Raw genomic sequence first — 6,133 nt, 5'->3', positions numbered from 1 at the left:
GCTTAACAAACACCAACTAGAGAAGCAGCGTGGCTCAGTGGAAAGAGGCCGGGGAGGAGAGCTAGAGGTCAGGAGTTTGAATCTCAACTCTGCCACCTGTCAGCTGTGTGACTGTGGGCAAGTCGCTTTACTTCTCTGGGCCTCAGTTTCCTCTTCTGTAAAATGGGGATGAAAACTGTGAGCCCCACATGAGACAACCTGATCACCTTGTATCCCCCAGCGCTTAGAACAGTGCTTTGCACATAGTAAGCACTTAAATACCACCATTATTATTTTTGGGGCCTCAGTTTCCTAAATGGGGATGAAGACTAGAGCCTCATGTGAGACAACCCGATGACCCTGTAGCTACCCCAGCACTCAGAACAGTGCTCTGCACAGAGTAAGTGCTTAACAAACACCAACTAGAGAAGTAGCGTGGCTAGTGGAAAGAGCCCGGGCTCGGGAGTCAGAGGTCAGGGGTTTGAATCCCGGCTCTTCCACAAATCAGCTGTGTGACTGTGGGCAAGTCACTTCGCTTCTCTGGGCCTCAGTTCCCTAAATGGGGATGAAGACTGGGAGCCCCACGTGGGACAACCCGATTACCCTGTATCTACCCCAGCTCTCAGAACAGTGTTCTGCACAGAGTAAGCGCTTAACACATACCAACTAGAGAAGCAGCGTGGCTCAGTGGAAAGAGGCCGGGGAGGAGAGATAGAGGTCAGAAGTTCGAATCTCAACTCTGCCACCTGTCAGCTGTGTGACTGTGGGCAAGTCACTTGACTTCTCTGGGCCTCAGTTCCCTAAATAGGGATGAAGACTGGGAGCCCCACATGGGACAACACGATGAGCCTGTAGCTACCCCAGCGCTTGGAACTGTGCTCTACACAGAGTAAGGGTTTAACAAACACCAACTAGAGAAGCAGCGTGGCTCAGTGGAAAGAGGCTGGGGAGGAGAGCTAGAGGTCAGGGGTTCAAATCTCAACTCTGCCACCTGTCAGCTGGGTGACTGTGGGCAAGTCACTTGACTTCTCTGGGCCTCAGTTCCCTCATCTGTAAAATGGGGATTAAGACTGTGAGCCCCACGTGGGACAACCTGATTCCCCTATGTCTACCCCAGCGCTTAGAACAGTGCTCGGCACATAGTAAGCGCTTAACAAATACCAACATTATTATTATTATTATTATTACCCTTTATCTACCCCAGTGCTTAGAACAGTGCTCGGCATATAGTAAGCACTTGACAAATACCAACATCATTCACTCAGTCATACTCATTGAACCCTTACTGTTCCATGACAATAATAAGTGTGGTATTTGTTAAGCGCTCCCTCCGCTTCAGACACTTCTAAACACTGGGGTAATAATAATGATGGTATTTGTTAAGTTCTTACTATGTGCTGTGCACTGTTCTAATCGCTGGGGTAAGTACTGGGCAATCAGGTTGTCCCACCTGGGGCTCACATTTTTTAATCCCCATTTTTACAGATGAGGGAACTGAGGCCCAGAGAAGTGAAGTGACTTGCCCAAGGTCACAGCAGACAAGGGGCGGAGTAGAATTATTCATTCATTCATTCAATATTATTTATTTGAGTGCTTACTATGTGCAGAGCACTGTACTAAGCGCTGGGAATGTACAATTCGGCAACAGATAGAGACAATCCCTGCCCATCGACGGGCTTACACCTCTGACTCCCCAGCCCGGGCTCCTTCCACTAAGCCATGCTGCTTCCAACAATAATAATAATAATGATGGCATTTGTGAAACGCTTACTATGTGCCAAGTACTGTTCTAAGCACCGGGAGGATAGAAGGTGATCAGGTTGTCCCGCGTGGTGCTCACGGTGTCAATGCCCATTTTACAGTTGAGGGAACTGAGGCCCCAAGAAATGGAAGTGACTGGCCCCCAGTCACACGGCTGACAAGGGGTGGAGCCAGGAGTAGAACCCACGACCTCTGGCTCCCGAACCCGTGTTCTTTCCACTGAACCATGCTCCTCACTCACTTGTACTTATGGAGCCCTTACTGTCCCATGACAATAGTAATAATCACGGTATTTGTTAAACGCTTACTATGTGCAAAGCACTGTTCTAAGTGCTGGGGGGATACAAGGTGATCAAGTTGCCCCACGTGGGGCTCACAATCTTAATCCCCATTTTACAGATGAGGTAACTGAGACACAGAGAAGTGAAGTGACTTGCCCAAAGTCACACAGCTGACTAGTGGTGGAGCTGGGATTAGAACCCATGACCTCTGACTCCCAAGCCCAGGCTCTTTCCATTAAGCCACGTTGCTTCAGACAATAATGAGCGTGGTATTTGTTAAGCGCCCCCTCCGCACCAGACGCTTCTATGCGCTGGGGTAATAGTAATGATGGTATTTGTTAAGCGCTTACTATGTGCCAAGCACTGTTCTAAGCACTGGGAAGGGAGACAAGGTGATCAGGTTGTCCCATGTGGAGCTCATAGGCTTCATCCCCATTTTAATCATAATAATGATGGTATTTGTTAAGCGCTTAGTATGTGACTGTGGGCAAGTCACTTAACTTCTCTGGGCCTCAGTTCCCTCATCTGTAAAATGGGGATGAAGACTGGGAGCCTCATGTGGGACAACCCAATTACCCTGTATCTACCCCAGCGCTTAGAACAGTGCTCTGCACATAGTAAGCGCTTAACAAATACCCACTAGAGAAGCAGCGTGGCTCAGTGGAAAGAGCCTGGGCACATGAGTCAGAGGTCAGGGGTTCGAATCCCAGCTCTGCCACCTGTCAGCTGTGTGACTGTGGGCAAGTCACTTCACTTCTCTATGCCTCAGTTCCCTCATCTGTAAAATGGGGATGAAGACTGGGAGCCTCATGTGGGACAACCTGATTACCCTGTATCTACCCCAGCGCTTAGAACAGTGCTCTGCACATAGTAAGCGCTTAACAAGTACCAACATTATTATCATTATTATTATTATTATGACTATTCACTCACTCGTACTTATTGAGCCCTTACTGTCCCATGACAGTAATAAGTGTGGTATTTGTTAAGCACCCCTTCCGCGCCAGATGCTTCTAAGTGCTGGGGTCATAATAATGATAGTATTTGTTAAGCACTTACTATGTGCTGTGCACTGTTCTAAGCACTGCGGTAGATACAGAGTAGTCAGGCTGTCCCACCTGGGGCTCACATTTTTTAATCCCCATTTTTACAGATGAGGAAACTGAGGCCCAGTGAAGTGACTTGCCCAAGGTCACAAGCAGGCAAGGGGTGGAGCCGGGATTAGAACCCACAACCTCTAACTCCCCAGCCCGGGCTCCTTCCACTAAGCCACGCTGCTTCTAAGAATAATAATAATGATGGCATTTGTTAAGCCCTTACTGTATTCCAAGGAGGAGATCAGGCTGTCCCCCGTGGGGCTCACAGTGTCAATGTCCATTTTACAGTTGAGGGAACTGAGGCCCAGAGAAATGGAAGTGACTGTCCCCGAGTCACACAGCTGACAAGGGGTGGAGCCGGGATTAGAACCCACAACCTCTGACTCCCAAGCCCGGGCTCTTTCCACTGAGCCACGCTCTTTACTCAGTTGTACTTATGGAGCCCTTACTGTCCCATGACAATACGTGTGGTATTTCTTAAGCGCCTCTTCTGCACCAGACACTTCTAAGCGCTGTGTATTACCTCACCTGTATAATGGGGTTGAAGTCTAGGGGCCCCAGACCTGTTTACTCCTAATCACTGGCCTCCTCATTCTAAAGGACCCAAGGACAATTCAACCATCTCCTTGGGGTTCTCCTAATCTTCACTCTCAATGACCCAAGGGCAATTCAACTATCTCCTCTAGGTATCAATGGATTAAGGTGTTGTTGTTGTCTTTTACCTTAGAAGCGCCAGACACTTCTAAGCGCTGGGGTCATAATAATGATGGTATTTCTTAAGCGCTTACTATGTGCAAAGGCTCACACTCTTCATCCCCATTTGACAGATGAGGTCACTGAGGCCCAGAGAAGTGAAGGGACTTGCCCAAGGTCACACAGCTGACACGTGGCGGAGCCGGGATGAGAACCCCTGACCTCTGACTCCCAAGCACAGCTCTTGCCACTGAGCCATGCTGCTTCTCTATTATGGGTTTTGTTAAGCACTTACTATATAAGATAATCAGGTTGGACACGGTCCCGGTCCCACAGAGTGCTCATGGCCTTAATTCCCATTTTACGGATGAAGACACTTGAGACACAGAGAAGTTCAGTGACTTGCCCAAGGTCACTCAGCAGATAAGTGGTGGAGCCAGAATTAGATCTCCGGTCCTTCCGACTCCCAGGCCCGTACTCTACTAGGCCAAGGATAATAATAATGGTATTTGTTAAGCATGTACCATGTGCTGAGTACTGTGCTAAGCACTGGGGGAGATACAAGGTAATCAGGTTGTCCCACGTGGGGCTTACAGTCTTCATCCCCATTTTACAAATGAGGTAATTGAGGCACAGAGAAGTGAAGTGACTTTTCCAGGGTCACACAGCAGACAAGTGGCAGAGCCGGGATTAGAACCCACGTCCTCTAACTCTCAAGCCCGGGCTCTTGCCACTGAGCCATGCAGCTTCTCTATTATAGGTTTTGTTAAGCACTTACTATGCACCAAGCACTGTATTAAGTGCTGAGGTAGACACAAGGTTATGAGGTTGGACACAGTCCCTGTCCCACAGAGGGGTCACAGTCTTAATCCCCATTTTACGCATGAGGGAAGTGAGGCCCAGAGATGTGAAGTGACTTGCCCAAGGCCAAACAGCAGACAAGTGGCAGAGCCGGCATTTGAACCCATGACCTTCTGAGTCCCAGGCCTGTGCTCTATCCACTACGCCACGCTGACCGTGCCCCCACCACGGGACTGGCCCCAGCCACTCTCTCCCGGTTTTTGAGAGGGCCACGGTGGGGGCCGAGCCCTAGCTTGCCCCATTTGTGGCTTAAATTGGGAGTTTCCTCTGGGTGGGCAACTGGAAAGGCCTTCAGCTAACCCAGGCAGCACCGATGAGTGCTAATCAATCGATTAGTCAATCATTGTTATTTATTGAGTGTTTACCGTGTGCCGGGCACTGTGCTGAGCGCTTTGGAGAATACAACACAAGAGAACTAGCAGATACGTTCCCTGCCAAGCAAACCAGCCACTTGGACCCCAAGCCAAATGCCTCAGCAGGCAGGGCCTGATTGTGGACTGTGAAACCTGAATAGTTTTCCGTGAATTTGTTCCCCAAGTGAGGTCTCAGGTTTGCAACCTGGCCAAACACTTCCAAACTCTTTGTCCTTCACTCTCTCCATCTCCAATTTTTTCTTTTGTTCCATTCATTCATTCACTCGTATTTATCGAGCTTTTACTATGTGCAGAGCACTGTACAGGCTGGTCAGGGTAGCCAACTGCCATTAATGATTTTTATAAACACAGAAGCAGGGTTCCCTAGTGTTTAGAACACAGTCCCGGGAGCCAGAAGGGCCTGGCTCTGTTACTTGTCTACTGTGTGACCCTGGGTAAGTAACTTCTCTGGCCCTCAGTTACCTCACCTGTATAATGGGGTTGAAGTCTAGGGGCCCCAGACCTGTTTACTCCTAATCACTGGCCTCCTCATTCTAAAGGACCCAAGGACAATTCAACCATCTCCTTGGGGTTCTCCTAATCTTCACTCTCAATGACCCAAGGGCAATTCAACTATCTCCTCTAGGTATCAATGGATTAAGGTGTTGTTGTTGTCTTTTACCTCACTAGGCCCACCATGTCCCACCACATCCCACCATGTCCCACCATGTGTTGTTGTTGTCTTCTACCTCACTAGGCCCACCATGTCCCTTCAATTCAACCCCTCCTCCTGTCAGCCCATCCCAGTCCTCTTCTCCCACTACACCTCCTCCGCCCCCTCCGCCACCCAATTCCTCCCCACCCCTCGCCGCCGCCCCCTACCCTTCCTCCTCACCTCATTGCTAAAATCCTGTCCCAGCACCACCCCTTATCCCCTTCCCCCTGCACTGGCCCCTGTCAACTCACTCCCTTCCAAACCTTCCCCATCCCTCGAACTGTACCTTCTCCCAGAACACCCCACCTCCTCCCAATGACAGCCTCAACCAAATGTGGCCTGTGGAACTCCCGCTCCTTATGGGGAAGACATGAAGAAATGGAGAACTCATTC

The sequence above is a fragment of the Ornithorhynchus anatinus genome, chromosome 1 (genome assembly GCF_004115215.2).
Source record: "Ornithorhynchus anatinus isolate Pmale09 chromosome 1, mOrnAna1.pri.v4, whole genome shotgun sequence".
Lineage (NCBI taxonomy): Eukaryota > Metazoa > Chordata > Mammalia > Monotremata > Ornithorhynchidae > Ornithorhynchus > Ornithorhynchus anatinus.
Note: the sequence above shows the minus strand (reverse complement) of the source record.